General features: G+C 41.3%; 1 long non-coding RNA gene across 2 annotated transcripts; it reads right to left on the minus strand.

The window, feature by feature from the left end:
- Window positions 1–970: 970 nt before the first annotated feature.
- LOC125454075 (uncharacterized) lies at window positions 971–13,628 on the minus strand. Of its 2 annotated transcripts, none has more exons than XR_007247924.1 (4): window positions 13,396–13,628; window positions 8,743–8,836; window positions 7,307–7,423; window positions 971–1,695 (listed from the first exon to the last, which is right to left on the minus strand). It is a non-coding gene; the product is annotated as an uncharacterized LOC125454075 (long non-coding RNA). The 2 variants fall into 2 exon arrangements; XR_009445955.1 differs by having other exon boundaries at window positions 8,736–8,836.
- Window positions 13,629–13,645: the final 17 nt, after the last annotated feature.

Here is a 13,645-nt window from a genome sequence, read left to right on the forward strand (position 1 = left end):
AATATCAGTTTACCTGTCTTAAATGAGGTTGGTATGTCAGAGTGACTCCATATTTGGTAAAGAATCATGGTAATGGTATAAAGTGGACTATCTTTTTTCAATTTCTGGTTTTAATTTCCAAGATCTTCCATGAATCAAACTGGATTTTTAGAAAGAGGAGACAAAATATTCTTAAGGTGGTTCCTTGGTCATCTGAGCAGGCAGAGCCAAGTTCATGAAATCAATGTAGATAAACAAAGCCAGCTTCAGCAGATATTAACATTTTACTGAAAATAACTACACTACAGACATGGAGCAGCCTGTTACTCATATTTTTGATTGACACCTTGCTTGAAGTGTGACATCGTGCAATTAAGTCACCTCCAGGTGCTTTTGAGCAGGAAAAAGCGAGAACATGGATTGATAATGACAAAGATTGGAAGTTTCTCTCTCTTTCTCTCCCTGTTTCTATGTCAGTATTTCAAACACTGGTGATAGAACAAATTGGAGAAACATCCGCTCATTAAGAACTCAAGGATTCTACAAATTTTCGTATTCCCTCTACAAAACAAATATTGTCTCAAGCGAACTATACCAACTCGAGGACTATTTAAGAAGTTTATGAATTACATATTCTTTATCTTCCAACTATAGTAGACATGATGTTCTTTTGAAAACTTTATATCTGTGTGTGTTTGTGTTTGGTGTGTTTTATAAGTTTTCTCTGAGTTAGTGAGTAACATAATTCCTCTTTCTTTCACTGAAGTAAGTCTCATAATTAGTTCATTCTTTTTGACCGTACTATGTTTTAATTGAATTGTGACTATAGCCATATGCTTAAACAAAAAGTTTGAGACCAACAGAGGAGGTCAAAAAAGGATCCAATTCACCATCCTCACCTCGTCAAAATGAAATACTTCAAACCTTTAAGCTCTCAAAGAACTACCAGACCACTCCTTCAAGTTAATCCAAGATTACTTTATTTCTCCATTGTAGACCCACAATACAATCAATGCCTACTTTCAAATTTGACAATAAATTTTGTCTTCAATGTGATTTGAGTGAAACAGCACAGCTTGCAAAACTTACGTGAATTAAACTGATTTTTTTTTCAGTGTATGAGAGAATTTGTTTTAGTGGATGCAATAACTATCATTGGAATAAAACCAATTCTCATTTCTATCAACATTAATTATTAATTATGCGTAATTGTTCACTTTTTTAAAGGTGACTGATTTATAAAGTTACTACTAACTGGTACAAACCTGTTCATATTTATGTCAACTTTTAGCCGCTTTTGAATGCTTAATGCAAAGACAAACAATGTTTTGCTCATTGTTATCAAATCTTTACCAAAATATAACAAATGCATTTTGTAACTCTTTTTATGTTTAATTCATTGCAGATGACCATCAAAGATACTCGATATTGAACGAAACTTTATAAATTAGACATCATTTAGTCTTTCTTCAGAAGGAAAGAGTTGCAGTTATAACTGATTTTGCAGCTTATTTGACTGTGATCTTCAGATGCCTAGGGTATCTGACTCTAGGTCTTACTGAGAGGCCAAATGCATTTTTGAATTCCTCAGTGATAGTAGATTGTCCCAAACTTCAGGAAATAGCTTTTCCTCTTAGGTTTTTTTGGTGCCGTGGTACAGATGCATCCAAGAAAGTGATTAAGTATAAACAGGTTAAGTAAAATTTTGACATGGAGCTGGAAAGAGAAAAAAGGTTCATTTGTGACTGTTTCAAGTGTACCACGCAACAGGGTGTTCAACACAAGGATTTTTTGAAGTGAAGCTTAAGATGTCTGCGTATCGATTGTGTGCTTTATAGTAGAGGCCACGTGAATACAGCAGATTATAACAAACATTGTACACATTTGCATTTAAATTCAGACAAATAATGAAAAATCAAAAGAAAGAAAAACTGGTATGCTGTACTTATATTTTTGGTTGCCTGAGTTACCAGCTATACACACTACTGTTTTCACATCTTAACAGTTCATTATTTCCATCAGTGTCTGTATATGCATTGCACACACAATCCTTAAATCATGCTGGTCTCTTAATGGTACACATGTGTAATGTTGTCATTTGCAATCATCTGGGAGATGTTTCACCAGTGCTGTGAAACTTGTTGCTGTAGTCACTGTTGTTGTTCTGTGTCTGCTGTTGGCTTGGTAAGACCTCTGGGTCTGGCGTTTGATGTGTGTTTTGTGTTATTGATGTGTTTACCCCTTCTTGACCAGCATTTAGTTGAGGAACAGCTTTTTCAGTTGGGCAAATGTGCCAATGGTTTCAGATAGTATATCTGGTTGTTCACTGCAACTGAGTATAATCAAGATTATAATTGCTCCATGCTAATCTCAAGCTACCACTTGGGCTCATCTCTGTTCAGAACATTAAATGTTTTTACATTTCTGTCCATTACTCAACTTTGGAAATGGTTTAGCAGTTTTGTCAAAATGAAATTTGGCTTTGGCTGCTTCATCTTGATATTTTTAAATTACGTCTGTTATTACTACTTCCTTCAAAAGCTTCTTTGCGATCTGAAGAACAGTTTATGTGCTGCACGACATTAGTCATTGTACTGGACTACTTTTTATGCCTTCAGTAGGTGTGTTTCTCTGCTTGAGGATTGACTTGTCCACATCTCCGTTGGGGAAGGCAATAGCCTAGTGGTATTATCGCTAGACTATTAATCCAGAAACTCAATTAATGTTCTGGGATTTCCCCAGTTCAAATCCCCCCACAGCAGATGGTGGAATTTGAAATCAATAAAAAGAAGAGCAGAAATTAAGAAGCTACTGATCACCGTGAAATCATTGTCAATTGTCAGGAAAAACCGATCTGATTCACTAATGTCCTTCAGGGAAGGAAATCTGCCATCCTCATCCAGTCTCGCCTACATGTGACCCCAGACCCACAGCAATGTGGTTGACTCTCATTTGCCCTCGGAAATAGCCCAGCAAGCCACTCAGTTGTACCAATCACTACAAAGTCTCAGACAAATGAAACCTGATGGATCACCTGGCATTGACCTAGGCACCAGAAAAGACAATGGCAGAAATGGGTCTGTCGAACCTGCAAAGTCATCATCATCTGGGGGTGAGTGCCAGAATTGGGAGAGCTGTCTCACAGACTAGTCAAGCAATAGCCTGACATAGTCGTACTCATGGAATCACAACTTACAGACAATATCCAGGACACCACCATCACCATCCCTGATATGTCCTGTCCCACTGACAGGACAGACCCAGCAGAGGTAGCGGCACATTGGTATACAGTCGGGAGGGAGTTGCTCTGAGAGTTTTCAATATTGATTCTGGACTCCATGAAGTCTCATGGCTTCAGGTTAAACATGGGCAAGGAAACCTCCTGCTGATTACCACACACTGTCCTCCCTCCAACAATGAATCTGTATTCTTTGTTGAACAACACTTAGAGGAAGCATTGAGGATGGCTAGGCACAAAATGTACTTTGGGTGGGGGATTTCAATGTTCACCACCAAGAGTGGCTTGGCAGCAGTGCTACTGGTCAAGCTGGTCAGGTCCTAAATGGACATAACTGCTAGACTGGGTCTGTGATAGGTGGTGAGGCAACCAACAAGAGGGAAAAACATACTTGACCTCATCCACACTAATCTGCCAGCTGCAGATATGTCTGTCTATGACAGTGTTGGTAAGAGCAACCACCGCACAGTCTTTGTGAAGACGAAGTCCCACCTTCACATTGAGGATAACCTCCAATGTGTTGTGTGGCACTATCATCGTGCTAAATGGGACAGACTTTGCACAGATCTAGCAACTAAAGACTGGGCATCCATGAGGCACTGTGGGCCATCAACAGCAGCAGAACTGTATTCCGGCACAATCTGTAACCTCATGGCCCAGCATATCCCCGACTCAACCATTACTATCATGCCAGGAGAATCAATCCTGATTCAATGGAGGGTGCAGGAGGGCATGTCAGGAGCAGCACCAGGTTAACCGAAGATGAGGCGTCAATCATACGAAGCCACCAAACAGGACTACTTGCATGCCAAACAGCATAAGTAGCAAGTGATAGACAGAGCTAAGTGATCCCACAACCAACAGATCAGATCTAAGCTCAGCAGTACTACCAGTCGGGCATGTTGGAGGAGGAGACTTCACAAATATCCTAAACCTCAATGATCGAAGAGCCCAGCACATCAGTGCAAAAGATAAGGCAGAAGCTCTCGCAGCAATCTTCAGCCAGAAGCACAGAATGGATGATCCATCTCGGCCTCCTCCAGTGGTCCCCAGCATCACAGATACCAGTCTTCAGCCAATTCGATTCACTCTACATGATATCAAGAAACGGTTGGAGCAACCAGATACTGCAAAGGCGATAGGTCCTGACAACATTCCAGCAACAGTACTGAAGACTTGTGCTCCAGAACTTGCCACTCCCATAGCCAAGCTGCTCCAGTACAGTTACAACACTGATATCTAGCCAACAATGTGGAAAATTGCCCAAGTATATCCTATATATAAAAAGCAGGACAAATCCAACCTGGCCAATTACTGCCCCATCAGTCTATTGTCAATCATCGGTAAACTGATTGAAGGTGTAATCAACAGTGCTACCAAGCCGCACCCGTTCAGCAATAACCTGCTCAGTGATGTCCAGTTTGGGTTCCACCAGGGTCACTCAGCTCCTGAGCTCATTACAGCCTTGGTTCAAATCAGGAAAAAAGAGCTGAATTCCAGAGATGAGATGAGAGTGACAGCACTTGATATTATGGCTCATGTGACCAAGTGTGGCATCAAGGAGCCTGAGCAAAACTGGAATCAATGGGTCTCAGAAGCAAACTCTCCGGTGGTTGGAGTCATACCTGACACATTGGAAGATGGTCATGGTCGTTGGAGATCAATCATCTCAGCTCCAGGATAACTCTGCAGGAGTTGCTCAGGGTAGAGTCCTCAACCCAACCATCTTCAGCTGCTTCATCAATGACCTTCACCCCATCATAAGGTCAGAAGTGGCGATGTTTGCCAATGATTACACAACATTCAGTGCTACTCATGACTTCTCAGACACAGAAGCAGACAATGTTCAAATGCAACAAGATCTGGACTGTATCCAGGCTTGGGCTGACAACTGGCAAGTAACTTTCTTGGCATACAAATGCCAGGCTATGACCATCACCAGCAACAGACAATCTAACCACCGCCCCTTGACAATCAATGGTGTTACCATTACTGAATCCCTCGCTATCAACATCCTGGGTGTTATCATTGACCAGAGACTCAACTGGGCTCGCCACATAGAGTGGCTACAAGAGCACGCCAGAAGCTAGGAATACTGTGGCAAATAACTCACCTCCAGACTCCTCAAAGCCTGTCTACCCTACAAAGGCACAAGTAAGGAATGTACTGGAATACTCCCCACTTGCCTGGGTGGATGCAGCTGCAACAAGAAGCTTAAGAAGCTTGACACCATCCCATAAAGCAGCTCACTTGATTGGCACTACATCCACAAGTATCCACTCCATCCACCATCAACGCTGAGAAGCAGCAGTGCGTACTATCTACAAGGTGCACTGCAGAAATTCACCAAAGATCCTGAGACAGCACCTTGCAAACCCATGACCACTTCCATCTAGGAGGACAAGGGCAGCAGATACATGGTAACATCACTATCTTCAAATACCCCTCCATGTCACTCATCATTTTTTACTGTCACCTCAACTAGGGACAGCATGGAGATGATGTGGTGTTGACATTTTATGAAGCACTTAAATAGATGCATCATAGAAAAAATTCTATCTGGATGCTCCACAGCAAAGTTTGGCAATTGTCCTTCCTAAGAGGCAAGAAACTGCAGAGAGTCGTAAACACAGCCTAGTCCATCATGCAAACCAGCCTTCCATCCATTGTCTTCATCTGAACTTCCCACTGTCTTGAGAAAGCAACCAACAACATCAAAAACCCCTCCCACCATGGCTATACTCTCTTCCCTCCTCTTCCTTGCAGCGGAAGACATAAATGTTTGATTATGCGATTGAATAGTTCAAGGACAGCTTCTTCACTGCTGGTATAAGATTTCAGAATAGACCTCTCACATTTTAAACGTAATGTTGATCTCACTCTGTGCACCTTCTCTGCAGGGGTAATATTGTATTCTTTGCTCTGCTCCATTACTCTATGCACTTTGTATGGCATATCTGCCTGTACTGCATGCAAAACAAAACCTTTCACTTTACCTAGGTATATGATGATAATAATAATAAAAACAAGGCAAATCAAATCAAAATAATTTACTTGTGAACAGAGAGTCATTGTTGCTCACGATAGTGTCAGAAATGCCATAATAGCTGAAGTGTGCTTATAAGAATTTGACAATCTGAGCAGTAGTCATTGAGGACAACTGGTTCAGCTCCCATGAGTCAGAATAGTAATCTACTGAGACAAGAAAATCAGTTTCTGCAAGTGTGAAAACATCTATGCCCAGCTTCGTCCATGCTTTGTCCAGAATGTCATGTGTCCTCAGTGATTCTCTACTTTACTTAGCTTCGTATGCAATAGAAACATTGTACTGGCTGATGTTTTTGATTTTCTTGCTCACATTTGGCCAATAGAGTACATTGCTTGCCTTCCTCAGACTTGTCTGAATTCCTTCTTGGCTTTCCTCGATGTGCTTTTATATCTTCCCCTCAAATCCTTTGAGACAATTATCAGCCATGGCAGAGCAGACTCAATAGGCTGAATGACTATTTCTGCTCCTATATCTTCTGGTCTAATTTCTCAAGGTCATTTGTACAATATGCCACCTTGGGCTTTGCATAGCATTTGCTCTGCATATATGGTGCCCACATAGAAGACTTTGAGCCCAAAAGGCAGACAAAAACAATGGTGGTCAAAGAAGAATCTAAGTAAATTTCCAGACCATTTTGCTGGGTTAATTTGAAATGGTTCTCCCGCCTTCTCAACAAAATATTGTCATGCATGTTTATGCATTTGACAGGAATCATCTGGCCTGAACTTAATGGGTCTATGCACAAGTGAGTACATCTCATCAGTAATGCAGATGTTTAGGCCTTACATGTTTCTATTAGTTTCTCTTATACTGGTTATAGCAAGTTTTACAGAATGCATTCAAGAAATTCAGTTGCAAGTGTGGCACAAAATATTTTGTCTGTAGTTACTGATCCCTGACATAATTGCATACTTCACATCAAGAACCACTCACAGTTTTGGTCTGTTCCTGGAATGTTACAATTTTAACTCCATGGCCACATGACAGTTCTATAAAAATATTCCAGAATTCACTGGCATGAAATTTCATTTTGCACGCACCGATCTCAGTCAGAGTCAATAACCTGTCCACTGAATGCGCTTCACGGCAATCTATCCTTGCCCACTGATAAACAGAAAAGTGAAATATTGAAAATATACATCATTTCTTTTGGGCATCTGAAAAGAGAAAAGATAAATTTATGTTTTGAATAAACAAGCTTTGTACTTGTAGGAGTCAAAACTATTTAGGTCAACTGACAATGAACCATCAGAAATAAACTATAAGGTAGGTCTCACAAACACCATGTACTTCCATCTTCCTCAAAAAGCATGTGCAGGCATGTATATGAAGTTTTGAACAGCACTTTGACAGATGATGCCATCTATATTCGCTTAGGCTTGCCTATTGTGCCCTGAATACCAAAAGAGCTGGAGTGCCAATTCTGCAAGGTCAAAATAACCTGAGTGGCAGAACAGAATAGGGTGGTTGACATGAGATGGGACTCTTGCCATTAACTAACTGTAACAATAAAAAGGAAATAATAAGTTTAAAATGTATTATCAGTAATATCAGTCTGCAGGGTAGTCGGTGCATACCTTAATTGTTGATTGTGTTACCACAGGATTCAAAACTGAGATTCCCTAATTGTTCAATCAGGGCTTATGAAAAACAATGGTTATTTGATCAAGTTTGAAGAGAGAACCAGTCAGAATAATGAAATACTTCCAAAGAAATAAAACAGGTAGGCTGTATAATGGACAACGGATCCATGATCTCTCATTTTACATGCAGAAAAATGTTTTAAATCTTGGCAAAGACATCTTCATTATTTGTTGTCACTGCTATGTCAATATGCTTTGTGAAGAAAATTGGCATGGAACAACAAAATAGGAAGATGAGTATTGTACAATCTTTAGCTGGGGCCATACCTCTTGCTTATCTGCCACTGCCTTTTCATCTAAATACATCCAAAGGGTGCAATGTGAATATTATGTATTTGCTGGTTTGCTTTTTTTGCTTTAGAAATTGAATATCTGATTTAACTCAAAGGCATGCAGAGATGACACTGGTGAAATCTGCAACAGTGAAAAAACTTTACAGAGGCTGATATCCCATCACCAAGTCACCCCTTATTTATACATGATCAGTTCTTGACGATAGTACTACCTCATTCAGAGTCAGGCACCAGCGTGTCAGTATCTCTGACACTCAGCCTTTGTATGTCAGTCAGGGCTCGCTGACTGGACCAGATTAATAATCCCAATCAAGAAACTCATATTCTATGAGGTCCAGCTGTCTGACCTCATTACAATCACTACATACAGATTTATCAGGGCACTCATGGTGCAGCGGTAGTGCCTCTACCTCTGAGCCAGGAGGCATGGCATCAAGTTCCACGTGCTCCAGAGGTGTGCAAGAACATTTCTGAATAGGTTGATTAGAAAATACCTATAACAGATTTATCCACAGTTTTTGTAAATGACTCACCACTTACAGGATTACTACACGCAGTTGGTCTCAGCCAGAACCTGGATTTTTCTGGAATTTTCTGTAAGTTTTCAGTGACTTAAGCTCTCTTGCTCTACCTGCTGGCTTAAGCAAATAAATGCAGAAAATATAGACCAGTGAACAAACTAACATAAGCAACCATATGTCAATTAATCACAACAATAAACTCTTATTCCAAAAGCTATTTTGCTCACTCAGGCCTATGCCCCAATATTTATCATACCATAGAATAAGACTATACAGAAGAGGCCCTTTTGTCATCAAGTCGACACTAGACCCATTTTTCTGCACTTGGCCCATAGCCTTGAATGTTATACTTAAAGTGCTCATCCAAATACTTTTTAAAGGTTGTGAGATTTCCCGCCTCAACTACCCTTCCAAGCAATGCATTCCAGATCCCACTTGTCATCAGAAATGCCTCGCTAACGAGTGTGACTGCCCACTAGGAAATTTCATGTCACTATCATGGGCTCACAGAATCCCTACAGGGTGGAAACAGGCCCTTTGGCCCAACAAGTCCACACCGCCCCTTGAAGCATCCCACCCAGACCCATCCCTCTATAACCCACACACCCCTGAACACTACGGCCAATTTAGCACGGCTAGTCCACCTAGACGGCACATCTTTGGACTGTGGCAGGAAACCAAAGCACGCAGAGGAAACCCACGCAGACACGGGGAGAATGCGCAAACTCCACACAGACAGTCACCCAAGGCTGAAACTGAACCTGGATCACTGGTGCTGTGAGGCTGCAGAGCTAACCACTGAGCCACCGTGCCGCCCTAATGAGCCCTTGCTGGGCTGATGAGCCCAATCATACAGCTGGATATCTGACTGCACATTTAGAACATGGAACATAAAACATTACAGCGCAGTACAGGCCCTTCAGCCCTCGATGTTGAGCAGCCCATTTAACCTACACTATTCCATTACCATCCATATGTTTATCCAGTGACCATTTAAATGCCCTTAAAGTTGGCAAGTCTACTACTCTTGCAGGCAGGGCATTCCACGCCCTTACTACTCTGAGTAAAATTTGACTTCTGTCCTATATCTATCACCCTCAATTTAAAGCTATGTCCCCTCGTGCTAGTCGTTACCATCCGAGGAAAAAGGCTCTCATTGTCCACACTATCTAATCATCTGATCATTTTGTATGTCTCTATTAAGTTGCCTCTTAACCTTCTTCTCTCTAACGAAAACAGCCTCAAGTCCCTCAGCCTTTCCTCATAAGACCTTCCCTCCTTACCAGGCAACAGCCTGGTAAATCTCCTCTGCACCCTTTCCAAAGCTTCCACATCCTTCCTATAATGCGGCGACCAGAACTATACACAATACTCAAGTGCGGCCGCACCAGAGTTTTGTACAGCTGCAACATGACCTCATGGCTCCGAAACTCAAACCCTCTACCAATAAAACCTAACACACAGCACGTCTTCTTAACAACCCTATCAACCTGGGTGGCAACTTTCAGGGATCTATGCACATGGACACTGAGATCTCTCTTCTCATCGACACTACTAAGAATCTTACCATTAGCCCAGTACTCTGTATTCCTGTTACTCCTTCCAAAGTGAATCACCTCACACTTTTCAGCATTGAATTCCATTTTCCACCTCTCAGCCCAGCTCTGCAGCTTATCTACGTCCCTCTATAACCTGCAACATCCTTCCGCACTATCCACAACTCCATCAACTTTAGAAAGGATCGGTGACGATTTGGGCAATGAGCTTCCCATCATTAAAATCAATGGAGAAATCCTCCAAAAAATGAGATAATTCCCCTACTTGAGAAGCGACCTCTCATCAAAGTTGATGCAGAACTTCAAACTCTCATTCAATCTGCAAATGCTGCCTTAAATGCCTAAGGATGAGCTTCTTCAACAATCCATGCTTATCCCAAGTTTCTTGTGTACAAGGCAGTCATTCTTGGGATTTCGTCCTTGGCCTTGAAATTGCTGGTATTTCTTTCTTTGGTTCCTTTTCTGTACTAATTTTTTGAGAACACCCATTAGCAAGAGTAGTGTCTCTTTGTACAGAAGCTTCCTCAAGGAAGGTTTCTCCTGATCAAGGTGTCTCTCACATAATGACATCTTTGTTCCATTAATTGAGGGAAGTCTTCAGGGAGTTTTTGAAATGCTTCATTTGTCCTTCACTTGTTCAAGTATCTTCCTTGAAACAGTGAAGATGATTTGCTTTGGCAATTAAAGTCAAGCATCTAAAGCATATAGCTGGCCCAGTGGACTTGGTTTTGGATGATCATGGTCTCGATGCTCGTGCTATTGGCTGCTTCAAAGACACTGATGTTACAATGCCTATCTTTCCAGCTGATCTGAGAATCCATCTCAATCAGGGTTAATGGTAATTCTCAAAAGGTTTGAGGTTGTGTCGGTACATAGTCCAAATACAGGAGCCATATGTAAGAATCAGAAGAATGACTGCCTTGTACACAAGAAACTTGGGATCAGCATGGATCGTTGAAGAAGCTCATCCTTAGGTGTTCAAGGCAGCATTTGCAGATTGAATGAGAGGTTAAACTTCTGCATCACCTTTGACAAGAGGTGGCTTCAAGTAGGGAAATTATCTCATGTTTTGGAGGATTTCTCAATTGACTTTAATGATGGAAAGCTCATTGCCCAAATCCTCACTGATCCCTTCCTCAAATCTCACAGGAAATCCTTCCTGAAAGCTAGTTTGGTGTCAATCATGGAACTATGAACATGATTTTCACTGCTCGGCAACTTCAAGAGAAATGCCAAGAACAACACCAACTACTCTTCATGAACTTCACCAATCTGACCGAGGTATTTGACTCAGATCAGTCTGGAAGTACTATAGAAGACACTGTCAAAGGCCAGACATCCAGAGAAATTCATCAACATCTTCCATCTCTTCCATGATAAGATGTGATCAATATCCGCACTAACTATAATATGACAGAACCCATCAAGAGGTCAAGTAGGATTGTGTCATTACCCCATCTTTTGCTCTATCTTCATTGTCACCATTCTTCATCTTGTCAAGAACAAGCTTTCCAGTAGCGTGACCATCATATTTTTAGAAATAGAAGATATTCAGGATGGATAGGAAACTTCTGAACATCAACCGGTTGAAATACAAACGCTGATCTTGCTTGCGGAACTTCAGTACACAGATGACAATGTCACCTCTGTGCTCTTGGAATAGAATGTACAAGCCTCAATTTATGTCTTTGTAGAAGCATACTGAAGGAGAATTGGTCTCAACCTCAACAAGACTCAAATCTTTACTAACCTGTCCCAGGTTAAGTTCCAATCCATCCCTCCACTACAACCAACGGTGAAATCTTTCCAAACACTCTTTTTTTCAGTTCCCTCTAAATCCACCACCTTTCACTTTAAAATTATGCTCCCTTATTCTTGATCTTTTAACTAGAGGGAAGCAGCTGCTTTCAACCCATCCTGCCAAACCTCTCCTAATCTTACACACCTCAATCAAGCCCTCTCTCAGCCTTTTCTGCTCTATAGAAAATAACCTGAGCTTATCCAACCTCTCTTCATTGATAAACTGCTGTATCCTTGGCAACATTCTAATGGATCTCCTCTGTATCCCCAACGTGCAAACACTTCCCATACTGCAGGGACCAGAACTGCGGACAATACTCCTTTCCTTCCTTTTAAGACTGCACCAATGCTTTGAATATTTCTACTTTTGCTTCTTTCAGCAATTTAGGATGCAATCCATCCTACCAACTTTCAGTAACATAAATCGTTTTAGAACACCTTCTTTAATAGCAACCAACTACGAGATCCTTCTCTCTTTTAGTACTATATTCACAACCTTCCCATATTAAAGCAGAAACATATACTGAATAAATAATATTTATGGCATTGAACCTCTTTACACCCATGTATTATGTTGATCTCCACTGGCACTGCGAAGACAGAAATGATGACAGGTGGAAATTGCAAATAGGTGGTCTTGTGCACCTTCTGGCTGAAACATTTGATGCTAGGCAAGATGAAAACAAGGTGAAGGAATGTATGGCTGGAATGACCATCACATCATTATAGCAGAGTGTATTCTACCTAAATATCAGCACGTCGAGGCATTGGGCTGAATGATCTTTTTGTGAGTCGAATTATCTACATAATGTTGTTTGTGCAATTATTATGAGGCAACTATTAAGTCCTGGTATTTCTAAGTAAGTACGTCAGATATTCACATTAAATCATGGATCAGTAAGGATGGAATGATGATAAGGTCATCAAGAGCTTTGCTCCAATCAACTTTGGTGGTTTCACATATATGCCGTAGTAAAGTTTACTAGCGGATGGTTCCGTTAAGAGCAGCAAAGGCATGTTGTCCTGAGGATACCTTTGGCCAAAGAAGAATCAGCGCCTGAACATGATGTGTGTGGAGCTGGTTGAACACAGCAGGCCGAGCAGCATCTTAGGAGCACAAAAGCTTTCCTACTCCTAAGATGCTGCTTGGCCTGCTGTGTTCATCCAGCTCTACACTTCGTTATCTCGGATTCTCCAACATCTGCAGTTCCTATTATCACTGAACACAATGTGTTGTGTTGCCATAAAACAGACACTTCAGAAACACTTTCAGTGTGTTCGGACAGTTGATGCGATTGATAATTAAGAGCGCTTACCCTCTCTGCCCGCATGTTCACTTTTTCCAACAGAGGTGCACGAGTGACATCTGAACTGCTAATCCTGTAAGACGCTACAAACAGAGCCCCGAGTGTATAAAACAAACTCTACATCTGAAGTAGCAACAACTGACTGAAAGAGCCTCGAAGGCCTATTACGGGTATTATTGAGAGTTCGATCTGCATGGAGAAGGCTGGAAAGTCGCCTCTGAAGTTGTTGTTATTGTCGGAGGAAGTCGATCGCTCGCCG

The sequence above is a fragment of the Stegostoma tigrinum genome, chromosome 7 (assembly GCF_030684315.1).
Source record: "Stegostoma tigrinum isolate sSteTig4 chromosome 7, sSteTig4.hap1, whole genome shotgun sequence".
Taxonomy (NCBI): domain Eukaryota; kingdom Metazoa; phylum Chordata; class Chondrichthyes; order Orectolobiformes; family Stegostomatidae; genus Stegostoma; species Stegostoma tigrinum.